This window comes from Asparagus officinalis, chromosome 1, assembly GCF_001876935.1.
Source record: "Asparagus officinalis chromosome 1, Aspof.V1, whole genome shotgun sequence".
NCBI lineage: Eukaryota > Viridiplantae > Streptophyta > Magnoliopsida > Asparagales > Asparagaceae > Asparagus > Asparagus officinalis.
Window position 1 is genome coordinate 19099937 of NC_033794.1, and position 13048 is coordinate 19112984.

Genomic DNA, 13048 nt, shown 5'->3' on the forward strand with positions numbered 1-13048 from the left:
CAATGCGCATAACCTTGGATGAATTAACTCTATGATTCACTGTCTACTTATGACAAAAAAGAAATTATTGCTAAACTTCTTTAAATTATTTACATTTCATATGTTTGAGATTCTGGTATTAAAAATTTCTAACTATTCAAAGACTTATAATGACATGCTTATTTGGGGGTTAATATCAATTTGATGTTCCTCAATTTATGGATGTTTTTAATATTATACTTTTCCAATGAGAAAGTGGATCTGACTGCCTATATGTCCATACACTACCACATTTGAGGCCTATGGGGACGGTTGTGAACCGTCACACTAGGCATGGAAACCGTCACACTAGGCCTATGGGGACGGTTCAACATCCGTCTCGTTTACAGCCGTGCTCTTAGGTCTAATGGGACGGTTTATGCTTCTAGTGCAACAATTTGTAAACTGTCATCCTTGATACCATAAGGGAACGGTTGTGCTAAGGGGTCGGTTCTTAGTTTAGAGCAAGTGGAACGGTTGTATATCAAGGGGAACGGTTTTTAGGTTCTAAGCAACGGGAACAGTTTGATAGCAAGGGGAATAGTTTTTAGGTTCTAAGCAATGGGAACAGTTTTATAGCAAGGGGAACGGTTTCTATGGGGACGGTTTTTATACCAAGGGGGACGGTTTCGAGCTTGACTTAAGAAGACGGTTATATTGTCTATGGGAACAGTTTTGTTTGTGATCCAGTTTTTATAACAAAGGGGATGGTTTTCATTTTTTACTGATCAAAACAAATCACCCAGATATCACACATCAGTCCATCACATACAAAGAAACAATAGTCCAAGTTTTACACACAAACTAACCAAACTTTAGCCTTAATATAATGAACAATTTATTACAACGAAGAACAATATTATAGCAATAGGATTGAGATAATTCTATACAAGTTTTACACACAAACTAACCAAAGTAAGCACATATCACAAATCCTCCATGATTAAAACAAAGAGCTACTACTTAATCAAAAGGTCAAAATGTCTCTATTGAGACGATTAAGTTCTAATCTTCATAACAAATAAATCCCCCAAAAAGCGACAAGCATGGATCTCCAAATGTTTTCCTGCATACATCAAGATAAAAAGATGAGTAAGCACAAGTAGAATGAAATGGACTGTATGTCTCTCTTTAGAGTCATAACTAATTGCATGATGATCATATTTAGGTATATAATGAAATTAAGAGTAAGCACAAGTAGAATAGAAGAGACACGAATGGTAGAAGGATAAAGGTCCGTCATAATTCCTAATTGTTTAAGACAAATCTGGCTCTACATGTGGACCACATCACACAACCTAAAACATAACAGTTATAAGTGTTTTGCGTGTATGAAGAAATGATATAGGGAGAATATTAAGTCTCAGTTTTAAATAAATAGTTGACATGAAGATGAGTGAAAACATAATATTGCATCAGTATTGAGAGTATAGTAGCAAATGCGGTCATCAACTTAGAAAACATTTTATCATACATGATAAGCTCATTCTCCTACTTAGTGCCCTCTATGAGCTTTCTTTTCTGCTAGGTCTTATATCCTTCTTACTTTTTCGTTTCAGTTACCAAACTCTGATGCTTTAGGCACTCTCTTTTTCTAAACTTTTATATTTTACTTGTCCACTTTTGCCAAGTTACACTATCAACTATCATTTCAAAAGTTAAAATACAATTCTTATCTCAAACCCAACTCTATAACCTTAAGACAATAGGTTTAGGACCTGGGCTTCATAACAAACCACACAGACAAATGAAATTGTTTTTCTTTCTGGTTTTGAACACACCATGTTTAGCAGCATCCACTAACTTTTTATATGACCTGCAAGTTTTTATACCGCCAGCAATCATCATGATACTTAGAACATAGCTTATAGTCGAATTAAATAAAATTCAAGAGCAATTATGACAAATGACAAGGTTCAGAAATTAAGTCCAAATCCGATAACTTCTGTACACAGGTTCAAGCCTAAAAAACCATTGCTATAACTATCTAAAACTTAAACTGCTACTCCATTTTTCCAAAATTTGACTTTGGTCCTTTTTCTGTGCAAAACCCTATGTGGTTAAGGAGCCTTCCATCAAAGAAACAACAACTCGGTGATTATCAACAGTGAGAGCAAGCACAACCCATGATGACTGGCACAAAAAAATACATATTGGTTTTTTAGTTCCTTTTTCATGTTTTCTTTCAGTTCTTTCTAATTTTGTCAAGCAGTTGCAGATAGTATAAGCTTGTGTTGATGATGCTGCTACCTCTTCTGATATGTCCCCAAAATCTAATTAATTACAACATTTTTAATTACTTCAATAGTATATAGACTCATATAATTTCACATATTTTTTGGTCACATTCATAAAACAAATACTCTGTTAATCGTGCATATTCACCTGTTAATTTCTGGAAATTTGACGTTAGCAAAAACCACTAACTACAAAAAACTGTGTTCAAAGTGGTGAGGGCTGAGGAAAATCTTAGCATGACTTCTGTATTAAAAGAATACTAACAATTATTCAGTGGATCTCAAACTTGTAATCTACTATACGCTTCCCAGGCTACCAATGACACAAACTATTAAAACAAATAAATTGAGACAAATTGAAGTGCATCGAATTAAATTTAAGAGGAAAGGTACCTTAAATTCTTTAGAAAATGAGTGTTCAACAAATTGTATCCAATATTTGCGAGCAACATCAAGAGGGTTCAGTTCTAATGCTTCTTCTCATGATTCCAATCCTTTTCTGATTATTCAATGCTTTGCCGATCATTGAAAGTATTAGTCCATTCATTTCCCTCCCCTTTGGAAGCAGAAATTTGCTCTGAGATAGAAAGTTATAGATCGATACTCAAACTATTCCAACAGCTTCTGCTCTCAATCTTTTAGGCACAAGCCTCCAATCATTAAATCCGAGCGGACAAAGATTATGTTTTGCAGCAACACCAGAACAATATCATGATAATAAGGCGCCCGAGCTATTAATTAATCGTATCAAGTTGTTAAATTCTACCTCAATTCTCTTGTTTAATGGCAAAGACCATATATTGGCCACATTGATGCAACCACCCCCATGTGTTCATTTCCATTCTCATCTACAAAAGCAGACAATATCAAATTACCCAAAAATAGATTATATCAATTAAAAAGGACAAGAATTATAAGCACATACCATAAAACAGTTCCAAGTTATATGAACAAATTGCATGACAGACTAGAAAGGTTAAGGAACATTAGTCATGCACCATAAAACAATTCCAAGTTATATGAAGCAATAGTTAGTTACCTGAATGAAGAGGAAAGTATATTATCTGTATAAATAAATTGACAACTATAAGAGATCCCCCCCCACCCCCATCTTTTCTACCATCAGTGAGAGTATTGTTTTCAACTTGATGACATTGTGCAAAAAGGTTGGCTACTCAGAGAAGTTAATGACCATGCTGGTTGGCTGGGTGCTTGGATTGAACCATCACACCTGTAGCAAGCACATGTTATACACAAACAAAACCAAGATTTTCACAGTTACTTGCATCAACTGATAGGCAAACAAAACTGAAACGTACTCTAGAGGCGCTATAATCTAAAAATCAATGTCATATATAAGTGAAAACAAACAAACCTGAGGAGACAGTTTTCTAGCCTGGCTCTTCATTAGCTCCATAACATCAGCACAAACTGTTCGTACTCTAGAGTCACAGTGATGGGATGGAACCTTAACATTCTGCTCTGCAACCAACATAGCATATCAGTAGAAAGAAAACCCAAAATCACAAACATAAACCAAATCCCTTTCCTCTTAATCCCTTCCTTTATATTACCAATGTCACCAACCTTTATATCAACACCGATAACAGCCCCACCCTTCTTCGGTGGCCCTAAACTCTGACAAGCCACCTAAACATGCACTACGGAAGAAAATTAACTGGACCTCATTTTAACAGAAGCAAGTAAAACCAATTTAGCAAAGGTTTCAGTTTTAAATATCTTTTAGGGGGTTTTACCTATATAACCCGAAACCAACCATATTTGCAAATTTACCCCCACAAATCTACATAGAACGGAAGGATAGATTAGCAAATATCTAGGTTTATTGGCTGGAATGTTAGACAAGAAACGATCTTTTCGGTACTATTTCCAGAATTCTTAACCAAAGGAAGCAACTTTAGTGATATTTCTTTTAGCTGCACCTTGAAATTAAATCCAATATAGCACAGTTGAGCAATTTCTCTCATTAAATAAATAAATAAATAAATAAGTGAATACCTGAAGCCAAGCACCGGGAGCGCATCCAAGATCGAGAACCGAAGCGCCCGCACCAATCAATTTGAACTATTTCTGCAACTGAAGAAGCTGCAAGAAGGATTGAAATATACATGCTTAAAATCAAATATCAACCAAGACAACAAAGCCCTAATTTATAAAATTAAATTTCAATTTTGTTAAATAGATAAAAAGGAAAATTTGAAACCCTAGAGTTTGATGATTGAAAAGGAGAGAGATAAGAACCCAATCACTGGATGCTAGAGAGGGATGGCCTTGAAGTCGACGAACAAAGGGCTGACGGACGAGGGGAAGTGAAGGAGAGGCGGCGAAAGTGAGGAACCGACGAGGGGAGGGAAACGACGGTGAAAAGGTCGGCGAGAAGGAGAGGCGGCGGAAGTGGGGAGCCGAGGAGAGGAGGCTGCGGTTTTCCTCCGTCGAGGAGAGGAGGCAGTGGAAGTGGGAAACGAGAAAAAGCCCTAGGTTTCTTCGACGGGATTTTGATCGGGTGAAAGATGAGGGGTACGGTCATAGGAAACAAAATTAAAATTGTTTTTTTTTAAGTTTGGGCGCTAACATAAAAAGCCCAAAATAAAGCGGTCCCCTTAACACAAAATTAAACCGTCCCCTTAGCTTATTATAAAACTTTTGTCTGAGCCTAAGTCAAGCCCAACGTTTTAGTTTAAAGCGTTGTCTTAAATTTTTTTCGTAACGGTTAGAACCGTCACAAAACCGTCCCCTTAGGAAGCAAAGGGAACGGTTTTAAACCGCGCCCCACGAACCGTCCCCATAGACCCATTTTTTGGTAGTGATAAATTTAGCTAAATAACATCACTTTTTTCCATTATTTTCACCAGTTCAAGAGTTTGGGTGGCTTTCTTCTTCCCCTATCATCATCTCTAAGTATAACGAATATTAAAGGTGAAGCAATTTGATGTAGCGTATCTGAGTGATTTTAACCGGAATTGGGTTGCACAGATGAGTTTTTGTATATTTTTTACCTTCTTGAAAATACTTGTTTGCAAGAAAAACTACAAGCGTCAGGTTATTGAGCTGAAGATATCATCCATATACATCCATTCATATCTTTCAACTCATCATTCATGACTTAAAAGAAAACTTCTTTTTTGGATTACTTGGGTATTCATATTAATATTTTTGAGGAAATGAATCTTTCTATTATTACCCAAATGTGTTTTTACATACAAAGATCCATTGTTCTATTTTTATCCTCTCTGTTGTTCTCGGGGAGAGAAGAAAACACTAAAGAGGACATTATCTCATGCAGTGGTTACCAAAAACAGAATTGCTGTTGCTACTGCCAATGAGTGGAAAGATGCCAACGACAAAGTTATGCCAGTAAAGCAATGGCTTGAAGAACGTCGAGTGTTGATGATATTCTTTTGGTAATCTATTATGTTATAAATTTTTTTCAATTGTTTTAACATATGTCTTTGTTACATTCTGTTCTATAGGGAGAAATGCAGCAACTGCGTGACAAGCTATCATTAGCAGAACGTGCAACCAAAACAGAGGCCCGACTCAAAGTACAGTGTGATAATGTTACATCTATTAACTGTTGCTTCTGAGCATCTCCTCTAAAAATCAATTACATGTGCCTCACTCCGGATACATTTGCAGGAAAGGTTTCAGTTTCGCTTTAAGGTTGTTGATAATGGACTGAAATCATCACTTAGATCTGGCATTCATTATGAAAACCGAAGCAATGCCTTATGTTGGCCTTCTTGTTTTGATGATGTTTAACAAACAATTTACTTCTAATGTTGTTTGTCTAGTGCTTGTGTTTTTTGTATTTATTCTAGGCAAACAACGTGTTGGAGGTTGGATAGATTAAGCCTACACGATCATATCAAGAGGAGGTTGGCGGATTTGTGGAGTGAAGCTACATACAATTCAAGTTAAAGATCAAGTTCAAGTTTTATCCGCAACGTGTACCAAGTTGATCTACAATGAAGATCAAGATCAAGCTTAGGTAATTTAGTATAGTTTATATTATGTGTGTTTAATACGTTAAGCTCAATATCTATACACACACATTTATTGGTTTCTTCGTATTTATATATAGGTTTATATATATACATACATATGTTTTGGGTTTTCATGTTTATAAATATGAAATCACATATTTCATATTTACTATTGTGTTTTCGAAAACATTGCATAGAATATGCAATTTTGTGAAAATATTATATTCTTAGTTTTTTGGACTTAACAATAATCATATACATACTTTATTAAGTCTATATAATCATTGTGCAAAGTCTCAAAACATGGTTTAGCCAAAATGTCAAAATTCACATGTTTCCATTTTCGTGTTTTGGACTATTTTGCAAAATGATGATTTTTCACAAATGAGAAATGTAATTTGGAAAATTATTTTTGTAACATGTTTGTTTTCATGTTTATATACATTTCCCAAAGTTTCATTATTTTTGGACTTCATTTGTTATTTTTAACATATTTTCTAAAGTGTCAAAATCAGCTTCCAAAAACTGTTTTTCTGTCATATCTGTTTTCGGTCGACCGCACCAGTTGACCGATCATTTGATCTTTCATCACTGGGCGACAGAGAGTTGGTCGGTCGACCGGTCCGGTCGCCGAAAAGCTCCATCGGTCGACCGCACCGGTCGACCGGATAAGTGTTTGCTTGATTTCCTGTTTTCGACCTGGATAACGGTCGACCGAACTTTCCATCGGTCGACCGAATTTTTCCATCGGTCGACCGACGGAATTTTCGGTCGACCGACATTATAGCCGTTGCTTTTTAACGGCTCTTTCTCTGAGCTGTTTGCTGGGGTTTTTGGTCATTTCGTTTTGGGGTTTTTGGCTGAGCTTTGAGTGGGTATATATACCCCATTGCTGATGTCTTTTCAAATTGATTAAGAAATGTTTTAAAAGAAAAGAAAAGTTTAAGCAAGGGTTTAGGGTTTTTACTGTTTGTTTGAGTTTGGGTTTCTGTTTACAAAGGAGGAAGTTTTCACTGCAGATTGAGGGATTCATTCTCAATCCCCTTCATCCTCTTCTTTGTGCTCTTAGAGAAGTTTTTTAACTCTTTTCTCTAGCAATTTCATTATTGATTTTCATATTCTTATTATTGCTAGTTTGCTATTTAAGTTAGATTTCACTTTACTCATTGTTATACACACCCACATTGAGCTTTTAGTATTTACATACATAGTATAGTTGGGTGGTGAGAGATTATAACTTTGAGTTGTGCTTTCATTGTGTTCTCATCCATAATTGAGAACAATCAATTATTGTATTGAGCCTTATTGTGAGATTCACTTTGTAATACACTTGTACACCGAGTGAGGAGTGTGTGGTGAGAGTCGGGGATCGTCCCAAGAGGAGTGGCGTCGGTTGACGTGCCTAGAGAGAGGTTGTAACCGAGCACTTGAGGGAGACACGGCTAGGTCCAACACTTAGTGGGTGTAGAGTGGGATTACAATAGTGTGTTGATTTGTGATAGTGGATTTCTCCCCGGGAGTGGGGAGCGGAGATGTAGGACGGAAGGTCCGAACTCCGTGATCATATTGCTTGTTTGAGTTTGTCTTTAGCGTATTTGTTTTTGCATTCATCTTATATCGCCAATTGTGCATTGCTCATTTATTTTATCCACTATCTTATTTAGATTATTTACCCTTGTGTTGTTTATATATCCTTGCATATATTTTTATCATATAAGGTCTAATCGCCTTGAGTTAAAGATCCAAGTTAGCTTATTGTGCTAATCTATTTTTGAGCTTTATTTGTATCTTGCTTGCATACATTTTCTTATTATGGACATACATTGTGCATCTTGTTTAGGCTATGATCCTGTTGTTGCTCCTAAAATAAATAATCTCATCTATGACCAATGGTGTTCTAGATTTAACATATTTGTTAGATCTAAACAATTCGATTTATGGGAAGTTATTGAAGATGCATATATTATACCCACTTTGGAAAAATCCAAGTGGAGTAACAATAATAAAAGAATGTTTAATATGAACAAGCTTTTGTTAGAATATTTGCTTAATGCCTTTGACTCATCCTTTTCTAACAAATTTGTTCATTTTGATAGTGCTTACAATTTATGGAAATTCATAGAAGCACATCAAGGCAACTTAGAGGAAATCCGACATAGTTTGGAGGATTATTCTTCAAGTGAGTGTGGAGCATCATCATGCACACGGCCACTAGGCGATAGCCCTAGTGTGGTAAACGATTCGGAATCCGATAGTGATATATCCATCAATGAACTCGCTTGTGCATATGATAGATTAATGCATGCCTACACTAAGTTGCATAATAATTTTATAGATTTGAAAAGCAAGCATGTTAATTTGAAATCCGATCATGAGTTGCTAGGTTCCAAATTTGATATCATTGTAAAAGAAAATATTATGCTTAAAGAAAACAATGATATGTTAAATTTAAAAAATAAAAAATTAACCTCATCCATCACTAGCTTATCTCATGTTAAAAATAATGCCATGTTAGAAGTAGAGAACATACAAAATGATATTGTTTCTTTTATAAATAACAATATATGTTCTACTTCTAATAACAATACTTGTATGCACAATGATGAGTTGAATCATGTTAAGGATCACATATCATCTTTAGATTCAACCCTTAAAACATGTATTGTTAATCATGATAAGCTTATGAACATGTGTGCTAAGTCTCATGCTAAAACATCTAAACATCCTATTCATCATGCACACATGTATAGCAAAGTCTACAAATGCACAAATTACGGTCGTAAAGGCCATCTTGCTAGATTTTGCTATGATGCACATAACCCCACTAAGATTCACTTTAATCCTCCTTGTGCATCTCATCAAGCTTCATCATCACATTTTGCACACACACATGCACACATTGCTCATCATAAACATGCACGTGTGTATAAATGTGATCTTTGTGGTAGATTTGGCCATTTGGCAAAGTTTTGTTATGATTTGAAAAAATATTCAAACTTGCCAAAATTTTCAAGTAGACCACCTTTGTTTAATGATGTTTCTCATTTGCAAAATAATTTTAAGAGACAATCTTCATTTGCAAATGATTCCCGTGCACGAGCTAAAGGTCCACAAAAACAAATGGATCTCTTTCATTGCACAAATTGCAATCGGAATGATCATTTGAATGAATATTGTTTTGACCGTGTTAGTGCATCACATGTGCCCAAGAGGGTTCATAACCCTAGGGCTTTGAGCTTTAATGATAGGGGTCATGTCCCTAAACCTTTTGGTACCAAAATTACTTGGGTACCAAAATAAATTTGATTTTAAACCAAGAATTTTAGTATTTTTATTTTTCTTTGTCTTAGTTTCAAAAATTATGTTTTAAGATCTTTTGGTTATGAAAAAAAAATTCTTTTATCAAATCTTTTGTTTTCATGATTATTAGTTTTGATTTTGATGAGAGGTTTGTATTTATATAACCCCTCCAGATTTATTGGGTGTTTATTCCCAAATCATGTTTACCGGATGCTAGAATGATTATATGGGTTGAAGCAAGCTTAAGAGCTTGATATATTGTTGCCTCTCTTGAAATTCTTTTGTCAAAGATTTTGTTTTGACTTGTTGCTTTGAATTCATTATATTTTACTTATATGATGATATTTATATGTTTGTGCTCATGGATCATCTATTCGTGCTTTATAATGTATTCTATGAGTAGTTTGATCAAGTTATGCAAAGAAAAATTTCTTTTTGATCAAACATTGTTTTTGGACTCAAATCTTGATTTATGATTTCATTTGAGTGATTTGTTTTCACTTGAAAACTTTTTTCATGGTTCTCATGTTTTTCTTTTTCTTTTGATTTCATAAATCTATCTTTACACATGGTTTTTATGGTCTTTGATATGAGACACTATTGATATACTCATATGTGTTCTCATTATCTCTTGAATGTGAGTGATTGTTAGCATATTTTTTATGCTTGCTCACATATTTGCCATGATCTTTATTTCATATTCTCCATATGGCATTTTGATAGGGGGAGCTATTCCCTATTCTATGTTTATTTTTATACTCACCTATGCTTATTGATAGGGGGAGCTTTCGCTCTCTTAATTCTCTTGTCCCCTTTTTGATGTTGTCAAAGGGGGAGAAATATTGTGAGTATAGTTTTTCTTATTTATATGCATGATATATTATAATTTATATATTCATTTTCTTTTATGCATATATCCTTTTTGTAAATTATTTGTCATCATCAAAAAGAGGGAGATTGTTGGCCTTCTTATTTTGATGATATTTAACAAACAATTTACTTCTAATGTTGTTTGTCTAGTGCTTGTGTTTTTGTATTTATTCTAGGCAAACAACGTGTTGGAGGTTGGATGGATTAAGCCTATACGATCATATCAAGAGGAGGTTGGCGGATTTGTGGAGTGAAGCTACATATAATTCAAGTTAAAGATCAAGTTCAAGCTTCAAAGAGGAGGTTGGCGGATTTGTGGAGTGAAGCTACATATAATTCAAGTTAAAGATCAAGTTCAAGCTTCATCCGCAACGTGACCAAGTTGAGCTACAATGAAGATCAAGATCAAGCTTGGGTAATTTAGTATATGTTTATATTATGTGTGCTTAATACGTTAAGCTTAATATCTATACACACACATTTATTGGTTTCTTCGTATTTATATATAGGTTTATATATATACATACATATGTTTTGGGTTTTCATGTTTATAAATATGAAATCACATATTTCATATTTACTATTGTGTTTTCGAAAACATTGCATAGAATATGCAATTTTGTGAAAATATTATATTCTTAGTTTTTGGACTTAACAATAATCATATACATACTTTATTAAGTCTATATAATCATTGTGCAATTTTTTCGGTCGACCGAACGATCTGTCGGTCGACCGACAATAGATCCGTTAGACACTAACGCATATTTTTCTGAGCTGTCTTCTGGGGACTGTTTTGTCATTTTGTTTGGAATTTTTGTTGAGATCTTGAGTGGGTATAAATACCCAATTGCTGATCTCTTTTCAAGTTAATAAAGAAGAGTTTTAAACAAAGTTTTTAAACAAGGGTTTAGGGTTTTACTGTTTGTTTGAGTTTGGGTTTTTGTTTACAGATGAAGTTTTCACTGCAGATTGAGGGATTCATTCTCAATCCCCTTCATCCTCTTCTTTGTGCTCTTAGAGAAGTTTTCTAACTCTTTTCTCTAGCAATTTCATTATTGATTTTCATATTCTTATTATTGCTAGTTTGCTATTTAAATTAGATTTCATTTTGCTCATTGTTATACACACCCACATTGAGCTTTTAGTATTTACATACATAGTATAGTTGGGTGGTGAGAGATTATAACTTTGAGTTGTGCTTTCATTGTGTTCTCATCCATAGTTGAGAACAATCATTTGTTATATTATGCTTATTGTGAGATTCACTTTGTAATACACTTGTACACCGAGTGAGGAGTGTGTGGGGGGGGCGAGCCTAGGGAGAGGTTGTAACCGAGCACTTGAGGGAGACACGGCTAGGTCCAACACTTAGTGGGTGTAAAGTGGGATTACAATAGTGTGTTGATTGTAAAGTTTTCGGTTAGCTAGAAAACCGAGTGTGAGGTGTAAACGTTATTCGGGTGAACGTAGAAAACCCGGTTGATAGTGGATTTCTCCCCGGGAGTGGGGAGCGGAGACGTAGGACGGAAGGTCCGAACTCCGTGATCATATTGCTTGTTTGAGTTTGTCTTTGGCGTATTTGTTTTTGCATTCATCTTATATCGCCAATTGTGCATTGCTCATTTATTTCATCCACTATCTTATTTAGATTATTTACCATTGTGTTGTTTATATATCCTTGCATATATTTCTATCATATAGGATATATCTCATTGTTCATTTTGCTTATCCTAGCTCATATATCTTGTCGTATTTCATACTTGCTAGGATAACTTGATAATTAATTTTAATTAGCATTTAATCGGATTAGATTAGCATAAGACCATAATTACCCCCCTCTAGGGTCTAACACCTTATTCTCTCGTAGCCGGTCAGTCAATGGAGCTGATGTTTCATTTAATCCTTCATCCACTATAGTTTTTATCAGAAAAATCACATGCTTCGGGTTCAAGATCTCCAGCATTGCCTAGCCACACTACTACTATGTTGAAAAATGCAAAGGGAGCATCAAAATCATTTGATGGGGGCAGATCATCAGTTGATGACCAATGTGGAGCAAAACCATTTGGAGATGCATATAAAAATGATTATCTAAGAGATGATGCAGTAAGTAGCACATCATCTGACGTAGAGGAGAATAAAACCGCCAGGCAAACAAAACAGTTAGAATCTGTAGGGGATGATTTTGTTTCACGTGTATTTTATGACGTTCTCCAAAAATAGGTGATTGCTTTAAGAAAAGCTTGCCTTGCCATGAGACTAAATGAAAGAACAAGAAACAAATGTTGAACTTTTAGCTTATGTCTATATGTATGATCCACTGCTTACAATCAATAATTTAATAACAAATCTTTCTCTAAATAAAATTATAAATTTAAAATAAATAATAAAAAATTTACCACGTGCATCGTCGCACGTAACTTGTAAAATCTAAATGACTAGGCTGGCAGAAAAATCGTAGCGGTTAAAAAGACTAAACTCCCCTGCTATCCATATTCTCTCTCTTGCTGATACTCCCTTTTCCCTCAGCGCTACCTCCTCATTTTCACTCCACCCACTGCCGACAGATCCCCATCGACCCTCAAATCCGATCTCCTTCCAATCCCTAAATCGGAC

At 35.0% G+C, this 13048-nt stretch overlaps 1 protein-coding gene and 1 long non-coding RNA gene across 14 annotated transcripts in view; both read right to left on the bottom strand.

The window, feature by feature from the left end:
- Positions 1 to 13048, bottom strand: part of LOC109831397 (transmembrane protein 53-A-like) — an 89443-nt gene that overhangs the window by 31799 nt on the left and 44596 nt on the right.
- Positions 2713 to 4831, bottom strand: LOC109820314. Of its 13 annotated transcripts, none has more exons than XR_002241818.1 (6): positions 4518 to 4831; positions 4275 to 4361; positions 4013 to 4059; positions 3843 to 3905; positions 3631 to 3732; positions 2713 to 3486 (listed from the first exon to the last, which is right to left on the bottom strand). It is a non-coding gene; the product is annotated as an uncharacterized LOC109820314 (long non-coding RNA). The 13 variants fall into 13 exon arrangements; XR_002241807.1 differs by having other exon boundaries at positions 3631 to 3737; positions 3843 to 3916; positions 4518 to 4830; XR_002241808.1 differs by having other exon boundaries at positions 3631 to 3737; positions 3843 to 3933; positions 4518 to 4830.